This window comes from Pseudophryne corroboree, chromosome 6 (genome assembly GCF_028390025.1).
Source record: "Pseudophryne corroboree isolate aPseCor3 chromosome 6, aPseCor3.hap2, whole genome shotgun sequence".
Classification (NCBI taxonomy): Eukaryota; Metazoa; Chordata; class Amphibia; order Anura; family Myobatrachidae; genus Pseudophryne; species Pseudophryne corroboree.
In genome coordinates, this window is record NC_086449.1 from 592,027,441 (window position 1) to 592,040,630 (window position 13,190).

Genomic DNA, 13,190 nt, shown 5'->3' on the forward strand with positions numbered 1-13,190 from the left:
ATTATTGCCCTCAAAACCATCATGGAGTTTCCCACTTGTAGCATTTAATGTAACCAGATACAAATGGTTGCGTGATGCAGACAGGAGTCTGTTACTTTATATTATACTATCTATCACATGAGTAAAGCTCCTGTACTTCACTGAGATCCAGCAACAGAGTGGTTGTCTTACTGCTAATTCTATAATGCCTGCTATTTCCTGTAAGCCTGTATGTGCACTATCATAGTCTCTAAGGAAGTGGCAAGGAGATATTTACAGCGAGTTGAACATTTTTAAGCAGACATTATTGAACTTTGAATGCCATGTATTACATTAATGTGTTTGAGCAGTGTAAACAAGGCTTTGCAGTAGACCACAAGTTCTGCACAAAAACACAAGGCATAAAAGTACTGATAATATGGGGATCTGAGGTGGCCAGACCCTTGTTTAAATCCTGTATTTTTGCTATAGGCCCTAGGTGATAAAAGTAAAAGGTTATATTTATTTCACTGTATTAGTGTTTTCATTATCACCCATATACCCAAACATATGAGGTGATATTCAGAGCCAGATGTAACAGCGGCCTTGCTTGCACCTTTTAAATCTGTCCACTTGCAGTGCAACAGAGTTTTGCCAAAGTGTACAGTAATACCCCTTTTCCACTAGCTCAAAAAACACGGGTAAATGCATGGGGGCGCACATTTACCCGTGTTTTTTGCTAGTGGAAAAGGGTGCCTGTGCAAAAACCCAGATCAAGTGACCCGGGAATCCTACCCGCATATCTACCTGGGTAGGACACGGGAATGATCCAGGTAAGGTTGTAGTGTAAACGGAAGCCGTGTCGATGTGACACGGCTCCCGTTTACACTGTATGGAAGGGCGGCGCTGGGAGATCATGTGATTTTTCTTTTGCTGTTTAACACCAAGCAGCTACTGGCTTTTAAGCATAGTATTTTGCTGTGAACATGGGAAAATACAGATGGTAAAATCATCGCTGTTACTACATAAACTAGTTATCTACCATTGATAGTTTATACCACCATCGATTTCAACCATCGATGGCAGACATGGCGATGACCATCCCTACTTCAGAGAGTCAGGAAGATTGCTGTTATTTCAGGGAATATGCCTGATAATAATCAGGGTGTTAGCAAGTACTGTATGCTGTAAATACACAGCAAAATGTAAGGAAATTAATTAAGCAGTAACACTCACATACATATCCTGAAATTAATACACAAAATCTTATTGTTTCTGCATTAACTTTTTAATAATGTATGCCTAAAATGTGTTTCCTATATATTTTTAATTCAATTAAAGTTTGTTTTTTTGTTTTTGGTGGGGGAGGGAGATTCTAGAATACTGCATTGTCTAAGACAATTTGTCTTTTATTATATGATTACATAGATAAATGAATGAATAAATAAATAAATAAATAAATACACATAATTTTCCTATAGAATGTGTCAGCTGTACATAAGAATGTATTCCATACGTGAGCAGTTTTTCTACATTCTTCAGGACTGTTTGCCCATTAATGATAAGCAAGTCTATTTCATTTTGGTTCAGATGAAATCCCCAAGTCATTCACTGTAGAAACTAATTTCCTGCTGCTGAAAGACACAGTCTCCAACAGAAGACAGTGATATCTGCATCAACAAGCTCAGCATTGGAGTGAGCAATGTTTACTTTATTATAGGATCAGTTAATATAGGCAAGAAAAGCAATCATGTTTACCCAAACAGTTGAACAAAGATGCACAAAGATTGGGGAAGCTGTGAAGATTATATATATATATATATATATATATATATATATATATATATATATATATGATAATAAATTCAATCATCTACAAAATATGTTGACTTCTGCTAGGTTCTTATAAATACTTCTTTGACAACAGGAAAATGACTTTATCAACACATCCCTCAATCAATAAATATATAATGGAGATAAAACATTTCTGTGCAAGCACTCGCGTTACTTATGCATTATTAATTGTTCATTAATTCAGGTGTGCATGGAATAATATACAGCTATTATTCTTATATTTATCACAATAACTTTTTTTAGAATCTAGATGCATAGAAAAGATAATAATAATAATAATAATAATAATAATAATAATAATAATAATAATAATATTGCTCTATATTGTCATCTTTTCATACTGTACATAGTATACAATGCTTGTTCACTATGTGTAACCAAAAAAACAGCAGACAAACATTTAACCTGCTTTTACACTGAGTTGTTCCTGCAGAGCTACCAACACAGCTGATCAAGAAAAGGGGTTTGTGGAAATGTAAAGCCTTGTGTAAAATTAATCTACATAGTACTTATTGTAATTAACATTTCCTCACCTGTTTTGGGGATTTAAGCTTTATCTTTACATTTCTGAAGATGATAATATGATAATAGTAAGGAAAACACAATTTATTAACAATTTATTTTAATTTGTGTGTTTGTTACTATTTCACATACATTAAGAAGGAATACATTCTGAACACTATATAAACAACTTTAAACTAGGGATGTTATTTGAAATCTAATAACAATTGTCACTTACTGTATTTTACAGATGTTGTACCTTTGCTGGAAATATAGTGATCATAAACTACAGATATTATAAATGTGTGAATGCAGTGAAATTAAACATTTTTTTTTTACAATACTGGAAAAGTTCTCCTAATTATCTCCCACCCAATAAACATAACAAAAGAAGAGAAAGAAAGTCCCAAAGAGTGCCTGCTGGCAGTGAGGTTTCAGGTCAGGATGAGTTTCTTTATCCTTATCCATAATGTTCATGGTAAAAGTGTGTGGCCAACTGGTGCGTTAATATTTATTCAGAAAGATCAGGTTGCTCTTCATTCAAACTGTTAGTCTGGCTTGATTAATGTAATTTATCAACTATCATTGGCATGGAATTTTCTATGCAGCCAGTAGAATCCAAAGATCCTGAGAATGAACTATCTTACTTAATAGGGGAAGGTCATGTGTATATGTCAAAATTGACAGGTTAATTTGTTGAGCTATTACCTGATTAGTGTCATTGCTCACAGTATTTTGCACTGCTTATGTGCATTTCTGTTACTGCCCTCCATATGATCAGAACAAAATTCCCAAATTATTTTACTATGCAGACATACTATACACTGACAGTACTGTGGTTAAGTAAGAAACATGAAAGAACACACACACACACACACACACACACACACACACACACACACACACACACACACACACACACACACACACATATATATATATATAAAAACCATGGTTGTGGCAACACTCCTCAATCACAATGATTACTTGCTATATATATATATATATATATATATATATATATATATATATACACACACACACACACACACACACACACACACACACACACACACACACACACACACACAGCTTTTGATAAGTAAACAATAGTTGCTGTGTCCTGCTGTTATACATAAAAGTATATAAATTACATGTCAATAATAGAATTGCTACTATCCAGCTTCATATGACATTGTATCACGTGTCACATGTGAAGTCTGTTATCTGAAATGCTAAGAGTATTTGTAGTTACCCATAACACTTCACTTTCAACATAGCCTTATGAACTTACTTATAGTAGCTTTTCATTCAATGCACTCTAGATAGGGAGCTGTCCTTTCAGCACCACGGTGCTCCATTCACACCATAGAGCTGCGAGCAGTGGAACATCACACCTACTCCCATGCCTCTGTACACACTCATCACTTACCTGGGCTAACGTGTAACAGTATGAGCACTGCAGTGAAGGTACAGGTTCTGAGGGGATCCAGTCCTTGTCCTGAGCGCTGCAGAGAGAAAGTGCTGTGCTCCTGTGCAGCTTCCACAGCTGGTGACTCTCAGTAGCAGTCACTCCCTTCCCTCCCCTCCTCCTGTCTACCCCTGCTACCTCTCACCAGCGGGGAACTCTGACTAGTCTCTGCTCTGCGGTGATGGATAGCGATCAGCTGGGTCTCAGGAAGCCTGTTCTGCGCTCACAGTGACTAGTGCAGAGGAAGGCGCCTCCCATTCTATGTAACACAGCTAAAGAGAAATAGGGGGATTGTGTTGAAGTGGGGGAGGGGTGACCTTGCATTTTGACAATAGCACTACTAGCTTTAAAGGCTGGGTACCCTGGAGCCCAACCCATGTTTAACCTATTTGTAAGGATCCTAATGATATACTTCATTATTTCTGTCATCTTTGCTTCATTGGGCAGTGTAATATTAATCATGCCTGACTACAAAGAATAGAAGATATTCTCCCTTCAGAAACTCGTCCTGGTAACAAGCAAAGAAATTCATGAATTAGTCATACACATCAGTCTAGTACTGTACTGTTAAGATGCTGACATTGCCGTACACATCCTATTCAGAAACTGTGATAGTGTTTTGGGCTTTCAATGGCCATTCTGTGTTTTCGCTTTCCAAAAATCATTGTTGTAGTAGCATGAAATAACCATATTTAGTATGTTGTTAAGTATTCAGCAGTCATAGTTACTATGCAAGGATGCAGTCATCTGAGGTTATATTGAAACATGTTAGACATACACTGTACACAAACACCACACACACTAACTCACACGCTAGGGAACTATGGGGGTCATTCCGACCCGATCGCTCGCAGCAGTTTATCGCAGCGCAGCGATTGGGTAGGAACTGCGCATGCACCTGCGCCGCCGGCCGCCAGTCCCTAGCGATCGCCTCTGCCTGGTTGACAGGCAGAGGTGGTTGCTGGGCGGGAGGGGAATGGACGCCGGCATTTACCCGCCGTTTTGGGGGGCGCGGTCCGGCCATAGCAGGCATTGCTGGACCGTGCGGGGGGGGGGGGGCGGGCTGCAGCGGCTGTGTGATGTCACATGCAGCCGCTGCGAACAGGGGCAGCGAAGAGGTTCTCCCGGCCAGCCGCAGGAGTTGCGCTGGCTGGGAGTTACTCCTCAAATGCAAAAGCATCGCTGCTGTGCGATGCTTTTGCACTCCTGCGGGGGGGGGGCACATTTCCAATATCGAGTCTTGCAATGAAATCAGAACAATTCGACTGAAGGATCACCATAATGGTTCACGCAAGTTCAAAAATAACATGCATGTGCAATAGAGACCTAGTGTGGTTTTTAACAGTTGTATTTTATTATCGGAAGACCATCATTTCCATACCATTAGATGGCAGTGAATATCATAAAGCTGCCATCAAATGGAAGAAACACTGGCATCAGCAACAAAAAAAACCATTGATGGTTGTAAATGATCGACGATTGATGTTCATTCCTAACACCTAAACTTCTGTGGCAGCTCTGTTTTCATGATGCCTGCTGTTATCGGTCAGTGTTGCTCACATAGGACTCTATTCATGAAGGGGCAGTGCTAATTTAGTATCTATCTTGCTGGAAGTAGCAGCGGTGCATTTTAAAACACCAGAGCAATTCAACATTACTCCGGTGTGGGGACAACTGATCTAAAAATCGGCTTTCCCACATTCCCTCTCACTGCTACTATAACAGCACTGAAACGTAACACTGCCACTACCATACCAGTGAAACAACATTGCCGAGCCTGACTGGGATTCTCGCATACACACGAATAGCCGATGTCCGGTGGAAAGAGTCTAAAGAGGACGGAGGGATCCCAATGGATCCCTCTTCACTACTTGGGACTACTTCCCATAGGAAGGAGCAGAACTTCAAGAATGGATTCCATCTTCAACCGTAATCAAATTCCAAAAATGATGTACATTTATTGGGAATTTGACAAATTGGAAAAATAAGGAGGTTTCCATACAAGTTTATTGGGACCTTGTTCCAATTCTGGGATGATAGGAAGCAGGAGATTTCAATGAGATACCCTTGTTGCTTGCTTAATGAATGCATACTTAAGTTTTACAAAAGTAGGTGCAAATTAATATTTTCACCCAGGGGTGTATTTAGGGGTCCGAGCACCCCAGGTAAAGAAAGGGATTGGTGCGCTCCCCTTACTCATATTTTAAATAGAAATAGTTTGTCTGCATAAAAAAAGAGGCATGGTCTTATAGGGAATGGGCATTGCCACACAATAGTGCCCCCAATTCAAACTATGCCACACAGTAGTGCCCCTTACTCATATTACACCACATAGTACAGTCTCTTATTCACATTACACCACACAGATGTATCTTATTCATGTTATGCAACACAGTAGTACCCATCATACTTACACTGCACACTAGACCCCCTTATTCTACACAGTAGTACACTTTATACAAACTATGCCACACAGTAAAAGTGCCCCTTATCATTATGCCACAAAGTAAAAGTGCCCCTTACACATTATGTACATAGTATTAGAGCCCCTTAAATGTTATACCCACACTGGATGGTCATATCTGGCGGTGGAGGCACCTCCCTCTAAGCGGTCTACATGTGTACTATTTGTCCAGTCCTAGCCAGGTCAGAAATTCTCAGTCTCACCTTTGATCTCCCAATTCACATGCTCAGTAAGAATAGCCCCTTCTTACACACTACACCCCATAACTGCATGACACTCCTCCTCACATTCGCTCCCTATACACTGCATGCCACCCCTCACATGCTGCTACCCACATACTGCATGATACTTCCCTCACACTCTGCTCTCCATACACTGCACGACAACCCCCTCACACTCACTCCTCATACACTGCATAACACCCCCTCACACTTGCTCCATATACACTGCATGCCACCCCTCCTCACATGCTGCTCCCCATATACTGCATGATACTTCCCTCACATGCTGCTACCCATACACTGCATGCCACCCCTCCTCACATGCTGCTCCCCATATACTGCATGATACTTCCCTCACACTCTGCTCTCCATATACTGCATAACACCCCCTCACATTCGCTCCCCATACACTGCATGCCATCCCTCCTCACATGCTGCTCCCCATATACTGCATGATACTTCCCTCACATGCTGCTACCCATACACTGCATGCCACCCTTCCTCACATGCTGCTCCCCATATACTGCATGATACTTCCCTCACACTCTGCTCTCCATACACTGCATAACACCCCCTCACACTCGCTCCCCATACACTGCATGCCACCCCTCCTCACATGCTGCTCCCCATATACTGCATGATAATTCCCTCACATGCTGCTACCCATACACTGCATGACACCCCTACTCACATGCTGTTACCCATATACTGCATGATACTTCCCTCACACTCTGCTCTCCATACACTGCATGCAACACCTCTTCACACACTGCTCCCCATGCACTGCATGACAGCCCCCTTACACTTTGCTCCCCATACACTGCATGACACCCCCTTACACTTTGCTCATCATACACTGCATGACACCCCTCCTCACATGCAGCTACCCATATACTGCATGATACCCCCTCACATGCTGCTCCCCATACACTGCATGACAGCCCCCTCACACTCTGCCTACCATACACTGCATGACACACCCCTCACACTCTGCACCCCATACATTACATGACACCCCTCCTCACATGCTGCTGCCCATACACTGCATGACACACCCCTAACACTCTGCATATCATACACTGCATGACACACCCCTCACACTCTGCACCACATACATTACATGACACCCCTCCTCACATGCTGCTGCCCATACACTGCATGACACACCCCTAACACTCTGCATATCATACACTGCATGACACACCCCTCACACTCTGCACCCCATACATTGCATGTCACCCCTCCTCACATGCTGCTCCCCATACACCAGGGACGTGCAGTCAGGAAAGGCAGCGGAGGCAGTGCCTCCCCTGTGATTAATTATTAAAATAATACAAAGAAGATACTTATGACAGCTCCCGCCCCACTGACAGCTCAGTCTGGAACTAATGGAGGAGAGTGTCAGTGTGGGAACATGTGTGTGTGTGTGTAAATGTGGCTGCGTGTGTGTGACGGAGTATGTAGATATGTGGCTATATATGTGTGGCTATTTGTGTATAAGTGGTATAATGTGTGTGTGTGTGTGTATATGGCTGTTTATAAATGTAGCTGGGTGTGTATTTTTATATATGTAAGTGTGTGTATGCGTGTATATGTGGCTTTGTGTGTATACCTGAACTGGGCTGAGTGGGAGGGGCAATATGATCTTTTTCGCCTCCGGGCATCTGGTATTAACTTACGCCCCTGGCCAGCCGCTCACCGCCGCCAGCCACCAGCCACAACAAATGACGGTCAGAAGGACCTCATCGCACCAAAGGACTCCCTATCACCGCCGCTGCCCATGGGTGCCTCCGCCGACCACACTCAGGTAATGTTCCCCTGCCGTCACCCTCTCTCCCTGTTGTTACTGTCCCTACTGTCACTCTCTCTCTCTCTGCTGTCACTGTCATCACTCTCTTTCTCCCTGTCATCACTCTCTCTCCCTGTCTCTGCTGTCACTCTGGCTGTCCCTGCTGTCACAATTTCAGCTCATTCAGTGTGCTACAATGTGAATTTCGGCTCATTCAGTGTGCTACAATGTGAATTTCGGCTCTTTCAGTGTGATACAATGTGAATTTCGGCTCATTCAGTGTGCTACAATGTGAATTCCGGCTCATTCAGTGTGCTACAATGTGAATTTCGGCACATTTAGTGTGCTACAATGTGAATGTCGGCTCATTCAGTGTGCTACAATGTGAATTTCGGCTCATTCAGTGTGCTACAATGTGAATTTCGGCTCATTCAGTGTGCTACAATGTGAATTTCAGCTCATTCAGTGTGCTACAATGTTAATGTCGGCTCATTCATGTCAGCGTCCCGGGTCTTACCGGAACGCTGGGCCCGCGGGCTTCACGGGCGGCCGGGCAGCGGCGGTGGAGGGCTGCGGCGCTGGGTTCAAGGGTACAGGCAGCGGTAATGGTGTTGAGGGGGTCCGCTCGTGGCGGCGGGACGCCGCTGCAGCAGCTCGCTCTCGCTAAGCCGTTGCCTAGGAGACCAGGGGCAGTGAGCAGCATGTTGTCAGAAAAGGTCTGCATTACTGGGCGCCGCCATGTTGGAGACCAAGTTTCTGACATAATTCCTGTTCCTAGTTTTCCAGCCAATCCAGGGAGACTTCTTCCTATAAAAGGGGTCTGGTTTAGGACAGGGATGCCAGTGCTTCAAGTTACAACCCTGTTGTAGGTGCTTTAGCCTGTGCTCCCAGGATTCCTGCTGTATTCTGGTACTTCTAACCCTGCTTTGCCAGTTCTCAGTTGCTGCTGCAGTTTTCCCGTTCCTAGCCTGCTGCTGCCCGTGGAAACGCTCTTGGAAAACCCGGTTCAGTAAGACCCTTTGGGCACGGACGACCCCGGGTCTCTTGCCTCGTCCTCCAAGCCACAGTACGCAGATTCTTGCTTCCAGCCAAGTCCTCGAACCACCATTCACAGTCTTCAGCTCTTTATCTCCAGCTACATCTTTCAAGCCACAGTCTACAGTTCTCAGTCTCCAGTCACGACCCAAACTACCGTCCACAGTTCTCAGCTCCTCTACCGCAGTTTCATCTCATAAGTCGAAGACCACGGATCTTGTCTTCAGCCTCGTTTTACTCTCAACCACAGTTCTACAGTTCTTTGTCTACGACCACGTTCTCAAGTCACCGTTCATCAACCTCAGTTTTCTACCTCTGCTCTGTACATAATAAATACTTTCCATTGACTCTAAAACTCCGCCTACATCCTTCATTGCTCCGTATCCCATGCAAAGGAACTATATCCAACCCCCTCATTTTGTTCTTCCCCAGCCTGCTACCTCCTTGGGCAAGTCTCAACTGCCAGATCCCCAAACTTTGCTAGACGTGACAGTAAGCACTGGCCAAATGGATTCGACGGGTAATCAGGCCTCAGGAGGAGATTCAACCGCAGATATCTGGTCTCGCTCAAGTAAGCAGGAGGCCACACAATCTCAAATTGTGCAGTTCATGCAGAGTATGTCCGAACGTCTCGATTCTCTCTGTGTTGCCATGACGGCTTCTCAAGTTCCTACAGCTGCTCCCACATTAGCATCTCCGGTTCCGCTTCCTCCTGTGCCAGGTCCACTTCCACGGTTGCATTTGCCATCTCCCAGTAAATTCGATGGGAATCCAAAGCAATGCCGTGGGTTTCTTAACCAGTGTGAAATCCAATTCGAACTACAGTCGGCCAGTTTCCCATCAGCACGAACCAAGGTAGCCTATATAATTTCTTTACTTACTGGGCAAGCGTTGGAATGGGCGTCACCATTGTGGGAGAGGTCGGATCCAATCCTGTCTAACTACTCAGAGTTTGTAGCCGCCTTTCGAAGAATCTTCGACGAACCGGGCAGGACTTCTGCTGCCTCATTGGAGATCCTGCGCCTGGGTCAGGGCACGCATACGGTCAGTCAGTACGTGATCCAGTTTCGTACTCTCTCCTCTGAACTGAACTGGAATGAGGAGGCTCTCATCGCAGCTTTCTGGAGCGGTCTCTCCAAGAAGATCAAAGATGACCTCGCGACTCAGGACGTACCTGATAAGTTGGATAAGTTAATTTCCCTATGCAATAAATTAGACTTAAGATACAGAGAATGCTGTATGGAGAAATCACGGTCAGATCGTCCCAGGCCTCGAGTCGTTCCTCCACCAACACCATCAACTCCAACTACTGAGGAACCCATGCAGATCAATCGTTCCTGTCTTTCCAACGAGGAACGTCAGAGACGGCGACAAGGGAACTTATGCCTGTACTGTGGTGCATCTGATCATTTTGTTAAATCTTGTAGCCAACGTCCGGGAAACGCCCGCTCCTAGCTTGTGCCGGAGAGGTCAAGCTAGGAGAATTCTCAGAATTACTTGCCAAGAAAGAGTCAGTCTTGTTAACCCACCTGGAGCTTCCTTCTTCCTCTCTTCTCATCCCTGCACTACTCGACTCCGGAGCCGCCGATAGTTTTATTACATCAGCTCTGGTCAAACGATCTGGGATACAAACAGTCCGTTTGGATCGTACCATCTCAATTACTGCTGTGGATGGAAGTCATATTCCTGAGGGAATTATCACTCTTCGTACAATTCCTCTTAAGATGAAGGTTGGAGCTCTTCATTCGGAAAACATCTCTTTCCTAGTAATTCCCAAAGCCTCTCACGAACTGATCCTAGGATTTCCATGGTTAAGTAGACACAATCCCCACATAGATTGGCAAACCATGGATGTTCTTTCCTGGGGACGAAACTGCTTCCAGAACTGTTTGCCCTCTGTAAAACCTCTCTGCTCTTCTAGTCCTTCCAGCCTCCCTGCAGAATACCAGGCCTTCCAAGATGTTTTTAGTAAGCATGGGGCAGACACCTTGCCTCCGCATCGCACTTGGGATTGTCCCATTGATCTGGTACCCGGCAAGACTCCTCCCCGAGGTCGAATCTTCCCGCTCTCACTCCCTGAGACTCAGGCCATGTCGGAGTATATCCGGGAGAACTTGGAAAAAGGGTTCATTAGGTCATCCACCTATCCGGCTGGGGCGGGGTTTTTCTTTGTCAAAAAGAAGGATGGGGGTCTGCGGCCCTGTATTGACTATAGAGGTCTCAATGACATTACAATTAAGAACAGATATCCATTACCTCTAATTCCAGAACTGTTCGACCGTGTTAAAGGAGCTACTGTATTCACTAAGCTGGACTTACGGGGAGCCTACAACCTTATACGTATTCGCCCAGGTGACGAATGGAAGACGGCTTTTAATACCCGCGACGGCCACTACGAATATCTGGTAATGCCTTTCGGCCTATGTAACGCCCCAGCCGTCTTTCAAGAATTCGTTAATGAAATCTTCAGAGATCTCCTCTATGACTGCTTGGTGGTTTACTTGGATGACATCCTCATTTTTTCTAGGGATCTGTAGACCCATCGAGAACAAGTCAAAGACGTTCTAACTCGTTTACGGAGGAATCAACTATTTTGTAAGCTCGAGAAGTGCACCTTCGAAGTACCCACGATTCCATTCCTCGGTTACATCCTTTCAGGGCAGAAATTGCAGATGGATCCCGCTAAAGTCCAAGCGATTCAGGATTGGTCGCTTCCAGCTTCACTTAAGGGAGTTCAACGTTTCCTGGGGTTCGCTAACTTCTACCGAAGATTCATTCAGAATTAATCCTCTGTCATAGCCCCCATAACAGCATTAACCAGGAAAGAGCCGATCCAGCCAAATGGTCTCCAGAGGCTTTAGAAGCCTTTTCATCGTTAAAGAAGGCCTTCATGACCGCTCCTGTTCTTCGACAACCTGATCTCAGTCGTCCGTTCCTGGTGGAAGTCGATGCCTCCACGGTAGGAGTGGGAGCAGTTTTATCTCAGCTCTTCGAGGACAAGAAAGTCCATCCTTGTGCATTCTTCTCGCGAAGATTCTCCCCCGCTGAGCAGAATTACGCTATTGGGGAGCAAGAATTACTAGCAATTAAGTTAGCCTTTGAGGAGTGGAGGTATTTGTTGGAGGGAGCTCAGCATCCAATCTCGGTAACCACGGATCATAAGAACCTCCTGTATCTACAGTCAGCCCGATGTCTGAATCCACGTTAAGCAAGATGGGCACTCTTCTTTACCCGTTTCAACTTTAAACTTAGTTACCGCCCAGGGTCCCTCAACAAAAAGGCAGATGCATTATCTCGTTCCTTGAGTTCTGAAGAACCCTCTGACCGTTCAAAAGAACAATACATCTTAGACTCCACCTCTTTTTCAGCAACCAATACCTCATCTCAGGACTGATGTACAGGAATTCGTGGCTGCCTGTCCAAAGTGTGCTCAGCATAAAAGTCCTAAAGGTCCTCCAGCCGGGTTACTTCATCCGCTACCTGTGCCGCAAAGACCATGGACATATATTTCTATGGACTTTATTACGGATTTGCCTGTGTCTGGCGGACGGAACACCGTATGGGTCATAGTTGATCGATTTTCTAAAATGGCACACTTTGTTCCCCTGGCCAGTCTTCCATCAGCATCCCAGCTGGCAAAATTATTCATAGCAGAGATTTTTCGTCTCCATGGATTACCGCAGGAAATCGTATCAGATAGAGGTCCCCAGTTTGTGGCCAAGTTTTGGAGATCTCTATGTTCTGCTCTTGGCGTGAAATTGAATTTCTCCTCAGGATATCATCCTCAAACGGATGGTCAAACAGAAAGAGTGAACCAGGACCTGGAGACATTTCTGCGTTTATTCATGTCCTACTCTCAGTACGACTGGCTGGACTTCCTCCCATTTGCAGAATATG

The 13,190-nt window shown here is 44.6% G+C and overlaps 1 protein-coding gene across 2 annotated transcripts in view; it reads right to left on the reverse strand.

Moving 5' to 3' along the window:
* Window positions 1-13,190, reverse strand: part of CPLX2 (complexin 2) — a 214,917-nt gene that overhangs the window by 63,292 nt on the left and 138,435 nt on the right. Inside the window, exon 1 of one of the 2 annotated variants that reach the window (XM_063928010.1) lies at window positions 3,746-4,000. The exons of the other annotated variant lie outside the window; for it this stretch is intronic. The gene's annotated coding sequence lies outside the window, so the exon portion shown is untranslated. Of the gene's footprint in view, window positions 1-3,745; window positions 4,001-13,190 lie in introns of those variants that run through there. 2 annotated transcript variants of the gene reach the window in all.